Genomic DNA, 13,464 nt, shown 5'->3' with positions numbered 1-13,464 from the left:
GCCACAGGCGTGCTTCTCCCTCCATTTTCCTGAAGCGTTGTGTTCCCTTCTCTTAGGTTATTTCTTCAGAAACAGTTAGTCACCCTCATTTTGATCCAACCCTGTATGACTTTCTTTGAAGAATGTTTAGGAGCTGTCAAATTCCTAAACCACCCCCCCCCCCCCCCCACACACACACACACACACACACACACACACACACACACACACACACAAAGTGTGTGAAGAACAAACTGAAATTCATAATTTGCTTAAAATGTAATTTGTGCAGCTCTCTTGTTTGGTCGCTGTGTGTTTCATAACTAATTGAGATATGCACAGTTTGAATGTGCAGAAGAACAAATGAGACGCAGAACAAAGGAACTACATTTTGGTCATTCTTCAAAAGTCATTCAGCTTTGGAACGGCATGGGGCTGTTCACACACAGTGCTTTTTTTGCACTCCACTGAGCTACTTTTCCATTGGTTTTCTTTGTAAACATGTGGATGACTTTGCCCATCCACAAGTCTAGCATGTCTTTCAGGGTTTTGTGCATGACCTTAATGATCTTAAGGTAAGTTTCAATAATCGTGTCTCAAAACCGTGCAGTTTTTTCCATATTATACCACTCGTGTTTTCAACAAAAAAAACATGAGGCATGAGCAATAAAACTCGAGTCCAACCTTTAGTTTAAACTAATAATCGTTTAAGTGTTACTTACAACTTACCAAAGATCCAGTGATCCTGCTATGAGGTTTCTCATTAAATGGTTAGTTCACCCAAAAATGAAAATTCTGCCAGTAATTACTCACCCTCATGTTGTTCCAACCCCGTAAGACTTTTGTTCATCTTCGGAACACAAAATAAGATATTTTTGATGAAATCTGAGAGCTGGCTCACTCCTTCATAGGCTGCTAGGTTATAGATATCTGCCATCCCAGAAAAGTTAGTAAAGACATCGTTAATATAGTCCAAGTGACTACTACGTCAGAACGTAGGCTCACTAGGCCGACGCTGGTCATATGTGTGATGCTGGCCAATAGTGAGCCTACGTTCTGACGTACAACCCAGAAGCGGAATTTTCATTTTTGGGTGAACTAACTCTTTAAGGCATGACATATTGTAGCTGGGGCAGGAAATAAACTCTTGCTTCGAGGGAGAGTGCAGGAGCTGATGGTTGTATTGACTGACAGTACCGTGTGTTCCCTTCACGCACACACACACACCTTCAGCAATCTCCTTAGAGGAAGTCACAGAAAAAAAAAAAAACCTCATTCTATCAGAAGCTCAACTCCTCTCTCCTCCTCCATCCTATCCAATTCTCTGGATGTGCTGTCACATACTCAGTATGAGAGAACAGAGCTCTGCGATTGTTTAAATTAGATGCTTCTTTGTTGTTTTTCTCCAACGGTTTCCTTTTTACCTTTTTCATGTAAGCTAATCTATTTTTTTTTTTTACTCCTTAATTATGTGAGTAATGATGTGTGAACATTAATGTCTAAAACATAATTCTAAAACATCATTGACATTTTCACTCTGACAAACACTTTTATTAGTGGAATATTTTGTATTATTAGTGGAAAACAAAAACTGCGTCATTAACGTAAATTACATCACGCAGTTAGATGATCTTAGAAGTCGGGAGTTTATCATCACACCGAGCATCTACAAGCACCTGTAACCCTGGTAGGTGGAAATTTCCATTCTAACCCTTTAACCCGATTCCCGTGTGATCAGACATTTTAAGCCGTTAAACTCTGGGAAAGTTTTCAGTGGTCCAGTATTCAAATTCATTCAAACAATCTGTCCAAAACAACGCTATTGTAAAGAAGGCCAGGCTGATTAACTTACATCAGAGATATAAGAGACGAGAGAATAGACTCACATTGCGTTTTTACTGAATTATTCATGAGCTATGTCATATTCTGTGGTTGTTTCTGAAGAGCGCAATTTTGTTGACGTATACAGGAGTCGTACAGTAAGCGTGTGAGAGTCTGTTATATTGATGCACAAACTACAAACCTCTCGATCAGGGATCGCACGCTGCATTTATGTACAGACAGACACATTTCAGTACATTCGCGTTGTTTCCACACACTCAAGATAGGCTAATGTTTGATTTGTCATGGGTACGTTGCTGTGTTTAGTAATCGTAGGTTTATGCAGTTAAGACAAGGCGGTTTATTTTTGGGTCTCCATGTGGTCCTGTTCGGTATTGCAGCTTGACTCGTCTAAAATGAAAACAAGCTCTTTGTTGTTGCTCTGTACACATACACTGTGAATTCTGTCAAGTTTTTTTTTTTTCCTTCTTTTTTGTTGTTGCATGGGTGCTTTGGTGTGCATAAATTTATTATAGAATTATATGGACTCCTTATATCATTTGGTATTTTGGTTATTTGGTGTCCTTCTCCAAGGTTCCTTGATGCTTGCAAAAAAGCGAGAATCGGCCTTCAATCTGATTGTTTACTCTGCTGGATATAGCAAAAGATGACAAAATGAATGTGTTAAACAAGATAAATAGTGTATGCTTAATTTCATGATAAGTGTACGATTAATCACGCAACAAAAGTGACTAATATATATATTAGTAGCAAATCACTAATATATACACTTGATAAAATAAAAATGTTACAATTGTATTAACTGTTAGAGTTTTTGGTCACACAGTCCAATTCTCACTATTAACTAACTATTAATATGACTTTTGCTTCAATAAACTCTGAATCACTGCTGATTAATAGTTAGTGAGGTACTTGTTAAGATTAGATATTGGGTAGGATTAAGGGATGTTGAATATGGTCATGCAGAAACATCCATTAATATGTGCTTAATAATAAGTACTAATAAACAGCCGATGTCTTATAATACGCAGCTAGCCTAGTTAATAGTAAATTGGACCCTACACTGAAGTATTACTGATTTTTGTTTTCTTTTTTTTCTGGCCAGTAAGTACAGAGCCCCCAAATATTATATGTCAATGCTTTTGGGTTCTCTCACGGTTTGTGTTCCCCCAAGAAACTTTGCGTTCCCTTGCAAAAGCTCTGCGTTCCCTTGGGAAAGTTTTACAAAGAACAAAAAAGCTTTGTGAGCAAATGCAAATTTTCTCTGTTGAGAAAGTTTTGAAATATATTTATCCCTACCATCTATTTCTTGTTTTTTTTGTTTTTTTTTCCACCACTATGTCCCTTTAGGGGCTCTGTTAGTAATCAGCCACCTAAAACATGCGAGAAACTACTGAGTAATGCCATAGCAACCACATAGCAACATGCTAAAAACTACCCCAGTATCATAACGTGAGATTTGCAACACACACATTTTCTATATTATTATTATTATTATTTTATAATTTTTTCAAAGTTTATTATTTAATCGTTTTATTATTAAATATTTTAGCTTGAATTACTTGTCAGTTATTTTTAATGGTGACATTTATTTTCAGACATGGACATCAAACTGTCCTGTTTTTCAACACGTTTTGAAGTGTTTTGAGTCTTTTCGTCTGTAATGCCTCTGCTAAAGCTGATTGATGACATTGGCACTGAAAGAGCTTTGTGTAGCCTTTTTAAAAGCCTATTTGGACTGTAACCGTTGTGATTTTTCATATCTTTGTTAGTTGCACCATGGACTAATCACACACCAGCAAGACAGAGAGAGAGGACATTGTCATATTTAACATAGCGAATTAGGGAACAGGTGGGATGTGTTATTTGTCAACTGGCTGAAAATGCTAAATGGAAAATCACCCATTTAAAGGCAATCGACTGCAAGAAAAACATTTGCACGCATCTAATTGAGCCCACTCTAATAGGACGCTTGATCATAGCTGCTTGAGCACTTATGATATTAATTTAGCAAAGGCCTAATTTCCACTCCTGAAAACACGGCACTTACATAAAAGAAAGGAAGCAAGAAAGTCTTAATTAGATCTATGAATAGACAATGAAGGAAAGCACAGCAGACTAAATGGAACTGTTTATTGGCTTTGTTCCCAATTTCACATAACACACAAAATGCACATGAACACACTTTATTGCTTCTTGTGTGTACTGTATATGATGACCGTCTCTAAACTCCTTTGGGGTAATTAAAAAGGACAGCTCAGGGGTGGCAACCAGATGGAGACACACGCTAGCATCAATCCATGACGATACCTGTAAAAAAAAGGATCTGCTGTTATTCACTTTCCTCGTATCCTACACCACTCCTAACCATCTGCAGAGTACATACTGCTGTCCCCATGCTAATGTACTCCCTCGTATTGACCTGCTGAGTGCATACTTCTGTTCCTGCGCTTTTGTCATACCCTACTTCATCCAGAGCCACCTGCTGAGTGCGTACAGTACTTTACAAACACGTCCCTCTAATAGCAACCAGCCCATGTGTCACATTCACTTCCTCAAAGTGCCCACACTCTGATTTGGCCCTTCTGTTTTAGTTCAAAATAACTTCTCGAGTGCTCAGTTTCACCTCAGTACTAACGTATACTTCCCATTCCATCCACGTTCAAGTTGACCTCTGTCAAAGAGCGTGACTTGAGAGGGACCTGAATATCATAGTGTGATTTGATTTGGGCCAGTAAGCCGCCCAAACCTCGGCATCAAGTCGTCGAGCACCATGCATGTCTATTTCCCACATAATTACTATATTTTTTCCCATAATAAATGTACCATCAGCTCTGCCTTGTCAAATCATTCGGTGACTAATGTCAGTAGCTTGTGGGACTCGGTTGGACAACGAGGCGTCTGTCAGTTCCTACCAGTGCCCTCGGTTTCCAAATCTAACAATTCTTTAATTGGCCATGCACAAGCGACATATGTTCAAATGTGATACTGTAATTAATTCTGAAATTAATTGCTTAAAAGTGTTGGCAAATTTAGAAAGGCCATTTTTACAGATGTTGTTCTGGTGGCATTTGTTAATTAACATTGTTTTAATGTGGCTGTCGGCATATGGTGGCAGTCTCTTCCTGGCATCCTGCGAGTAGTCAGTGGTCAGGAGTGAAGCGGAGGAATAGAAGGGAGGAGAAAGAGAAGGCTAAATACAGAACGGAAGATGGTGAGAGGGGGAAACGGGGCCCTGCAGTGTCTAATGGAACTTCCTGGAAGCAAAATAGGAGGAATGGGAAATTTTGAAAACAGAGAATATAAAAGGTTGGAGTGGAATGGAGATGTACTGTTGCTCACGGTGAGGGAACTGTGAGTAAAAGAAAGCAGAGGAAAGGAAAAATGAGAGAGGATGAAAATTCTATTTACAGCACACTCAATTATTGGCATTTTCCATGAGAATTAGATACAAGGTGTATATTAACGCTTCACCCCCATTGACGGATTTTTCCGGCTTCCCGTGTTTGACACATCTTCTGAAAGAGTACTGAATCTCCCATAGCCTAGAAATCTAGACGCACCCTAGCGGCAGCAAAATGTATTTTGCAGCCAGGGTAGTCTAGCAACTCTCTGTTGACTTTCGGAGCTGTAAAAACCTAAATTGGGTCAGGCCAATCACATCGCGTATAGAGTAGGTGGGGCGGGCTTAACATAATGACGACAGAGTTGCGACGGTTCCCTGCTACTTGAAAACAAAGAAGAGCTGCTGCTGGAGAACAGTCTTTCAAATCGGCTTTGGCCGCGACTCTGGAGGACTTGGAGTTAAGTTTTTCTTTGAGAAAAGAGCAAAGAACGGCACTTAAGTCATTCTTAAAAAAGGAAGATGTGTTCGTAGTTTTGCCGGCCAGATTCAAAAGTTGAATCTATCAACTAACGTTAGCTCCGCTGTTGGGAAAACGCTCTGGTTGGTTGAAGCGCTGTCCTATTGCGTGTAGAGGGAATTTGAAAGACAGCTGTTTATCCCGCCCCTCGGATTGAGCCGTGTCTATGGTGAGTTGCCAGACCTAACATCTTGATGTAGGTCTGGCTTGCCAGGCTAAATCTCCCGATGAAAACACATGTAAAGAAGATGCAGAAACAAACAATATCATATGCAATCCAGCCTGGTCTTATTGTTAATACGTAATTTTCAAAGATAGAAAACATACTTTTTGTACGTTTGGATGCTGAAATGTATTATCAGGGTGCGATTTGCCGGGGGGGATGCGTGGGATTTCCCCCTTTCTGGTCAATGTATCCCTGCCTCTGCTTAATTATTTTTATCCCCGGTGGGGATAAATTTATCCCCCCCTCAAAGTGATCAGTGCTACTACACTAGTGGCGAGACGGATCACAAAACTTATCATGGATCCGTGGTTTGATTAAAGTCAATTTTATTTTAAAATGCTACTTTGGCTGGCTCTGATAGCTGCCGCAGCCTCTCTGTTGCTCAATGTCCCGCCCACGGCGGTATCTGATTGGTTACACCTCACGAGTAATAGCCTATCAACACTTGCGAGATGGTTGCAGGTCCGTTGGGCAGTGGAGCTGTGTGTCGAAAGGAAGGCATATTCACAGTAATATGCTGAATAATATTAAGCATATTACTGAAGCGGGAATAAACATCACAGTCTGATTATCTGTTTCTATGATGACAAGCAGAGTTAGTGTCCCAGTCACACCACTGAGAATGGCCGAAGTTATACATATGCCTACGGTGTTTCACTCCATTGAGGCTAAGCGAAAAAAAAAAAAAAAAAAAAAAAAAGCTAAAGCAAAGGTTTTTGATTACTCACACACTCTTTAGCGTCTGGCGCGAGTGATTTCAATGTTAAGTCAATGTAAAGACGCGTTTACGCGCGTCTAGTGGTCCTGCGGCGCGAATGAGGCGTTTAGCGCGGCGCGGGCGCCGTGTCCAGTTCGCGCGAATGAGGCGAACTGACTAACACAGATAATGCATGGATGTCTTTTCTATCATTTTACTGTAGCTCAGCATCGCTTTGTAAAGTTAACGTTATTACTTTAACAGCAATCGTAAAACAGTTTCTACTGTGATGTGTGATGGTTTAACTTTGCAATCAATCGTGGTTCATTCTTACATGTTTTTTTCGTTGTGCATGATCACAGTTCATATGTGTGGGGAAAGATAAGCTATTATAGTAAAAATATTGCGTTAGGCTACTTCATGCAGGGCCGGATTAACCATTAGGGCAACTGGTCACTTGCCCAGGGGCACATGACATCAAGGGGCCCTGACAGGGGCGGAGCTCAGTCAGATCCAGGTAAATAAAAATGTTTTTGATAATACAATTTTCGTTTAACAACATTAACGTTAAACAATTAAACGTCAAAAACAATTAAAACTCTCTCGTAATAATATTAATAAGAACATGCTAATTCGTCTCTTCAGTTACGTCACGCCAGCGCCCAGCTAGTAATTATCTTTTTTGCGCAAATCGGATTTTAACTAGCAGCGCCCTTTTTATGTTATTACAAAAATGGCTTAACCGCTATCTATGATGCATTTAATAAAGAAAAACGTCTTGACAAAGATGACTGGACGCCGTAACAACTTAACACTTTTGTTGTTTGAAAAGAAAACTAACAGATAGGCTAAGTTTATGACGATGTGAAAATATTCAATTCAAAACCCAGACGGACATTTGTTCTATAGAGTCTGTAATCTAACAAAGATATCAATAGCAATATTAGTTTTAACATTAGGCTATGTGACCATTGTAGCCTATATCGACATGAAATATTCATTCAAAATCATTCGTGCATTAATGCTGCATAATTGTGAGAATGCTTTGACGCCTTTCTACAGCGCACGATGCTTAAGGGAATGTTTGCCAATTCCACCAACTGCGGTAAACGTAGTCTATAATTTGTATTATTTAAAATTACTTTTAACATTTAAAAACAGACGTTTTCAGATTCCAAAGCTTTCAGAAGGTTCCTAATGGCAATACTGCTTTCCTGGTAGCCTTGAGTAAATTAACTTGTCTAAGAAAATGATTCATAAAACGAATAAATATCAGTCGAGCCTATGTTTACTTTAGTCACTGACACAGACGAAAATGAAAAGACTCAGTCAAAGTTCGGCTTAAGGAGGGGAAGAAATAGGCCAGGATAAGAAGACTGAGAGAATAAGAAATATGAAGATGAGGAGCAGGTATTGACAAATAATCTAATGACAAGGTTTTAAAGCTATTTCTTATAATTTTTTGGCCTTCAAAAGTCTTAAATTGCACATATGTAGGTCAGAGAAATCAAAATTTTCTCGGGGGAGCATGCCCCCGAATCCCCCTACCTGGGGGGGGCCTTGAGTCTTGTTGCCCAGGGTAGAGGGCTGCATTGGGATTGAGTGGACCCAACGCAAATCTCGCGGGAGCGGGCGGTTTGAACTTTGCTGCGGGCGGGAATGGGCGGCTAAAAAAAACACTGCGGGATCGGGAGGTAGCCTAGCGACATGATGGAGATGTCAATAATGGCACTTTTCCACTACACAGTACCAGCTCGCTGTGTAAAAGTTGTAATCTGCTTCCAGGTACTTTTTTTTCGTACCACCTCCGGCGAGGTTCTAAACGAGCTGAGGCGATACTAAAATGTGACGTGAAAACACGGCAGACTGCTGATCAGAGAGAATCATCACTATTCACTGTGTCATCATTGCACGTGCCAGACGGAGTATCCTGAATAAAAACAGCAAAAACAAAAACAAAACCATCCAAAAACAGCATACACTCGATTTCCTCCATTGTCCTGTGTGTATGTGTCCAGAATACATGCCGGCCAGGGAAACGAAACAAACAACCCCATGAATCTCTTCACTAATAGCAATACAAATACATGTTTTTTCCTGCGGGACGAGAGAAGACACAAAATCAATGCATCTCTATTATTGTGCGGGAATAAATTCTCAGAGTTTTGCGGGTGCGGGCGGGCGGGAGTGGACATACATATTGCGGGAGCGGGCGGGAGTGTAACACATACGTTGCGGGAGCGGGCGGTAATGGTCAGAAATTCTGCGGGCGCGGGCGGGAGCGGGATGAAGAAAACAGTCCCGCGCAGGGCTCTAGCCCAGGGCACAGGAAATTTTTAATCCGGCCCTGACTTCATGAGTTAATAAGAAAAAAGATTTTACAATTCCTGCAAATGCAGTGATGAAGTTCATGTTCTCATGATTTATTTCTATGAATACAATTTTTTCAAAACATCCCCCCCTCTGTTTTTTTCACAAATCGCACCCTGTGTATTATATGGACGTATCTGCAACATTTAAACGTAACATTATTACGATTTTACTACAAAACGTTAAATATTTACGAATCTTTCAAATCATAAAGATATCTGTATAATTTACCTTTTACCGTTTTATAGATAAATGCAAGATCCCTTAACCCTACTCCCAAACCAAGACATACCCATTTTATAAAGAATATAAAAAGGATAAAACGTACAGAGATGTGTATAGGGAAATGGCAGTTTTATTAACAATATAGCATTAAAAGATATTTTGAGCAGCTAATCCTACTCCTACCCCTTAACCTACCCATAACCATTTCTTAAAACTACAATCATTTATTTATTGCGAAAATGTCAAAACCGGTACCAAAAGTCGATCACATGACTATGTGTTGCAGTCGCAGTCCTCTCTGTCAGTATATAATAGTTTTGAATGAGGTACAGAGCAGAATTTAAGTTATTAATCCATGAAAATATTAATCCGGCTTCGCTCTGTGTGAAAATACACACGTATTCTCATGAGATCACGTTGTGCAATCAAATGCAAGTGTAAAATAACGTGATCATTAATATTAAATAGCATATAAATCAAAACTGAAATGAAATGTCGTCCTAGGATGAGCTATAGGACTGTGCAGCATTAAGTGTGTTGATGGACCCGATCTACTCCATCTACAGTATGTTTTGATCATCGTTCTGAATCCGATCTTGATGTAGTCTTTGACAAAAACAAGAATTTCTCATTTTTTTACTCAAAATGTTGCTTTTTTTATGAGACTGAAGCTAGAATAAAATGTTTTTTTAAAGCAGAGGGGCTGTTCTTGCTTTTGATATGTTGCATGTTCAGATATTCATGCAACAAAATACTCTGGGGGGCCAAGTTATTTTTGTGAAGAAAATGGTCAAAAACACTGGTGGTGGCTGGCAACTTTTTTAATAAACGAGAAAGAGTTAATGGTCAAGTCACCTTTATTCTTATAGCGCTTTTATAAAAAAAAAATGTGTTCAAAGCAGCTTCAGAATAATAAACAGGAAATGAACATAATTATGATGGAAACTTTATTAACTAAGAGACAAGGTAATAATGTGATTATTCATCTCAGTTCAGTTCAGTGTTGTTTCAATTCAGTTCAAACTGTGTAAAATAAACAAGTACAGTATAATTCTACAGAGCCCCCAAAAGGACGTGGTGGTGGAAAAAATCTGAGAAATATTTCAATGCTTTAACGTTTCCTTGAGAAACTTTGTGTTCATTCGCAGTACCTTTTTTGCAAAACTAAAAAAAAAATATCTGTTGTTACTGACAACTAATTTCTAATCTTTTTTTTCTGTTTTTTTTTTTTCTGCATTGCAATTCACCCTTGGATATTCCTGTATAGGTAAGCTTACATTTCTTTAAAAATATATTGTGTGTGTGTGTGTGTGTGTGTGTGTGTGTGTGTGTGTGTGTGTGTGTGTGTGTGTGTGTGTGTGTGTGTTTGTGTGGATCCGAGAGTTTATGAGATTGAGCACATGCATGTGGAAGTTGAACTCTGTACTGACTTTTCTAAACTCTTTGATGTTGCATCAGTTGCATGCAGTGAGTGAAGGAAGTTCTATGGCTGAATCAATAAACAAACACCAAGGTTATGAGTAAACTTTCATCTCAGCCAGTGGTCAATATTTGATTCAGTAGTTTGGTTTTTGTTGATATTTCACTCTGTATTTCTAGGTTCTGAGCTTTTCCTACAGATTTGAAACTCAAAGTCTCAGAATGAGGTGAGACAAGGTTTGCAATGCACCTATCAAGGCTTGTCTGATGCGATTTTACAAAATTGCGTTTTTCATGGACTTTATTGCATGAGCTTGTGTGCCAGTAGTAAGAGTTATATTGTTCTATTGCCCCAAACTTTTTAGGAATTTTAAAGGAAGTTGAGAAAAACACTGAACTGCTGCTTCCACACACACATTCAGAAACAAATCCACCAAGAGATGGATACCCTCTGCCGAAGTTAATCCAGGCTGCCACATATCAAATCATTCTGACACTCAGTTCCTGTTCAGTGGTGACTAATGTAGCTCATCCTGAAAACAGAGACGCCACACTCAGAGAGAGAGAGAGGAAGTGTCTGGCTGTTCTGTACCTATTGTCTTACATGTATTGCAGAACAAACCCCTTAACGTCTAAGCCATAACGCAGACCTCCATTTTGAATTTCACATGTGTGCAACAGGCCACTGAAAATGGGAGTGCTGGTCTGAAAACGAGGTGTGTTCAGGTGCATTGGTGTGTTGCTATTTTGAGGCAACTGAAATAGACTGCGCCATTGACCAATTGAAACCTGGTCTAAAGTCAATGGCGCAGTATTTTTTTTGTTATTTAAAGAGCGCGTTAGTAATGTGTACCTATAGGCGGGTCCACAATGTGCCTACACTCTACTTATTCAACACAGTCTCACCCCCAAACGTCACATACTGACGCGTCTTGACCAAACGGCAATATACGACGAAAAGGGTACCCCTAAAACGTCCGTATGTGACTATTCGGGTTATGGGTAGGTTTAGGTATGCGTTAGGGTACCGCTAAGAGGCGCTGCTGGTGCGCTTATGTCTTCGTCTCATATGGACGTTTTAGGGGTACCCTTTTCGTCGTATATTGCCGTTTGGTCAAGACGCGTCAGTATGTGACGTTTTGGGGTGAGACCGGGCTGACTTATTACACACACAGGTACGCGCAGCAGCACACAAACTATCCAAATATTACAAATAAAAGGATTACAATGTAAAAGATTAATATTGTGTACACAAAGATAAGGTGGAATCCGGCTTGTCCCATAGATGGTCTGCTTAATGCGCCCTTTAACCTCGCGCACGAGCAGATCCGTTTGCTCTCTGAAGAAGCGTTCAGTTTTTCCGCTTGCAAATTTCGCCATGTAAATAGCAATCCGCCATGGCGGATTAAAGGGAATGGGAGATGATACTCTGATTGGTTTATTGCACGTTACGCCCAAAACACACCCTTTACTCATTAAGAGAATAGGGACAACCCTTTTAGACTGTTTGCCGGGCGCGCCGACCATTTTTCCCATCGTTAAACTAGCAAAAGTGGATTCGGACACGCCCTAAGTGCACTTGCGCCCTAAGCTTTAGACCATGTGCTTAGATCGTTAAAATAGGGCCCTTAGATTGAAGAATCATGTGTTCTTACATAAGTTTTTCTTCTTCTCTTCCTTATAGTCTCTGTTTGTTCAGTATGATAAAGTTTGCACTAAGGGTCTGGTGTTATCGCATAAATTCATTTGTATTATTCAAGTCAGATTAATTTTGCACAGTGTGTCCTCACCAATGTTTTTATCCCTTTGATAAAGACTTCATCGTGAATTATTAAGTGAGCTTTGTAACTCTGAGAGGAGGGCCTGAAACATTAAAAAGATAAAGGCTCAAGATGAGAAGAGTATTAAAATTCCAGATGGTTTTGAGCTGCTGAAACTGGAGAAGCTGAAGCAAGTAGTCTGTCTCTTAAGCAAATACAACAAAAATACAAGGAGAAAGAGTTGAGTCGAGAATATGAAAGAGCCTCCGGTACATCCTACCGTTCAAAAGTTTGGGCTCATTAAAAAAAAAAAATTCTCTAAAAATGTAGACTATGCTTTTATTCAACAAGGATGCATTAATTTGATCAAAAGTGACAGTAAAGACATTTATAATGGTACTTAAGAATTTTTATTTAAAATAAATGCTTGGACTTTCTATTCATCAAAGAATCCAAAAAAAATATATATATATCACTGTTCACCCAAAAAATATTAAGCAGCAAAGCTATTTTCAACATTTATAATAATACATTTTTCTTGAGAAGCAAATCAGCATATTAAAACGATTTCTTAAGGATCATGCAATTCCTGTCTCACTTCCTGTTACAAACCTATGTAACAATGTAACCAATTTGCATAATGCCAGTTTATTGTCTTCACTAGCTGCCCGCAAACAATGTCTACTTTGACCCGTCCTCAAACAGTGTACAGTAGTTGTAGCTGAGGCCTGTAAGAGTCTGGTTCGTGTTGTCGACATGTCGAGAAGACGTTGTATTCAGTGTTGTTTTCTTGCAAAAGGAAGGGTTTAGAGAGACATAATCCTCGAACGAACCATTTTCAGACTCTTTGAGAAATGAGGTGATGTGTAATGTATATTATGAGAATATTAAAGAGTTTTTTGATATTTGATGCATGGAAATCCATTGTAGGAGACCACAAAAAATAAATGGGGAGCCTTTAAAATAGCATAATTGGGGCACTTTAATAAATTAACTTTTGAGTTTCACTTCAATTTGATTTCCTGTCAGTCCAGGTTAACTTCCTGTGAGGTGTGGCCAAATCAGCTCAAAGAGAGCCTATTC

At 39.3% G+C, this 13,464-nt stretch overlaps 1 protein-coding gene across 3 annotated transcripts in view; it reads left to right on the top strand.

Annotated features, from left to right (window-relative positions):
• The window catches only part of unc5da (unc-5 netrin receptor Da), a 231,989-nt gene that overhangs the window by 93,490 nt on the left and 125,035 nt on the right, over positions 1-13,464 (top strand). Inside the window, exon 1 of one of the 3 annotated variants that reach the window (XM_079898690.1) lies at positions 1,613-1,666. The exons of the other annotated variants lie outside the window; for them this stretch is intronic. The gene's annotated coding sequence lies outside the window, so the exon portion shown is untranslated. Of the gene's footprint in view, positions 1-1,612; positions 1,667-13,464 lie in introns of those variants that run through there. 3 annotated transcript variants of the gene reach the window in all.

The sequence above is a fragment of the Squalius cephalus genome, assembly GCF_949319135.1.
Source record: "Squalius cephalus genome assembly, chromosome: 17".
NCBI classification, from domain to species: Eukaryota; Metazoa; Chordata; class Actinopteri; order Cypriniformes; family Leuciscidae; genus Squalius; species Squalius cephalus.
The sequence above is the reverse complement of the archived record's forward strand: the minus strand, read 5'-3'. Positions and strand labels throughout refer to the sequence as shown.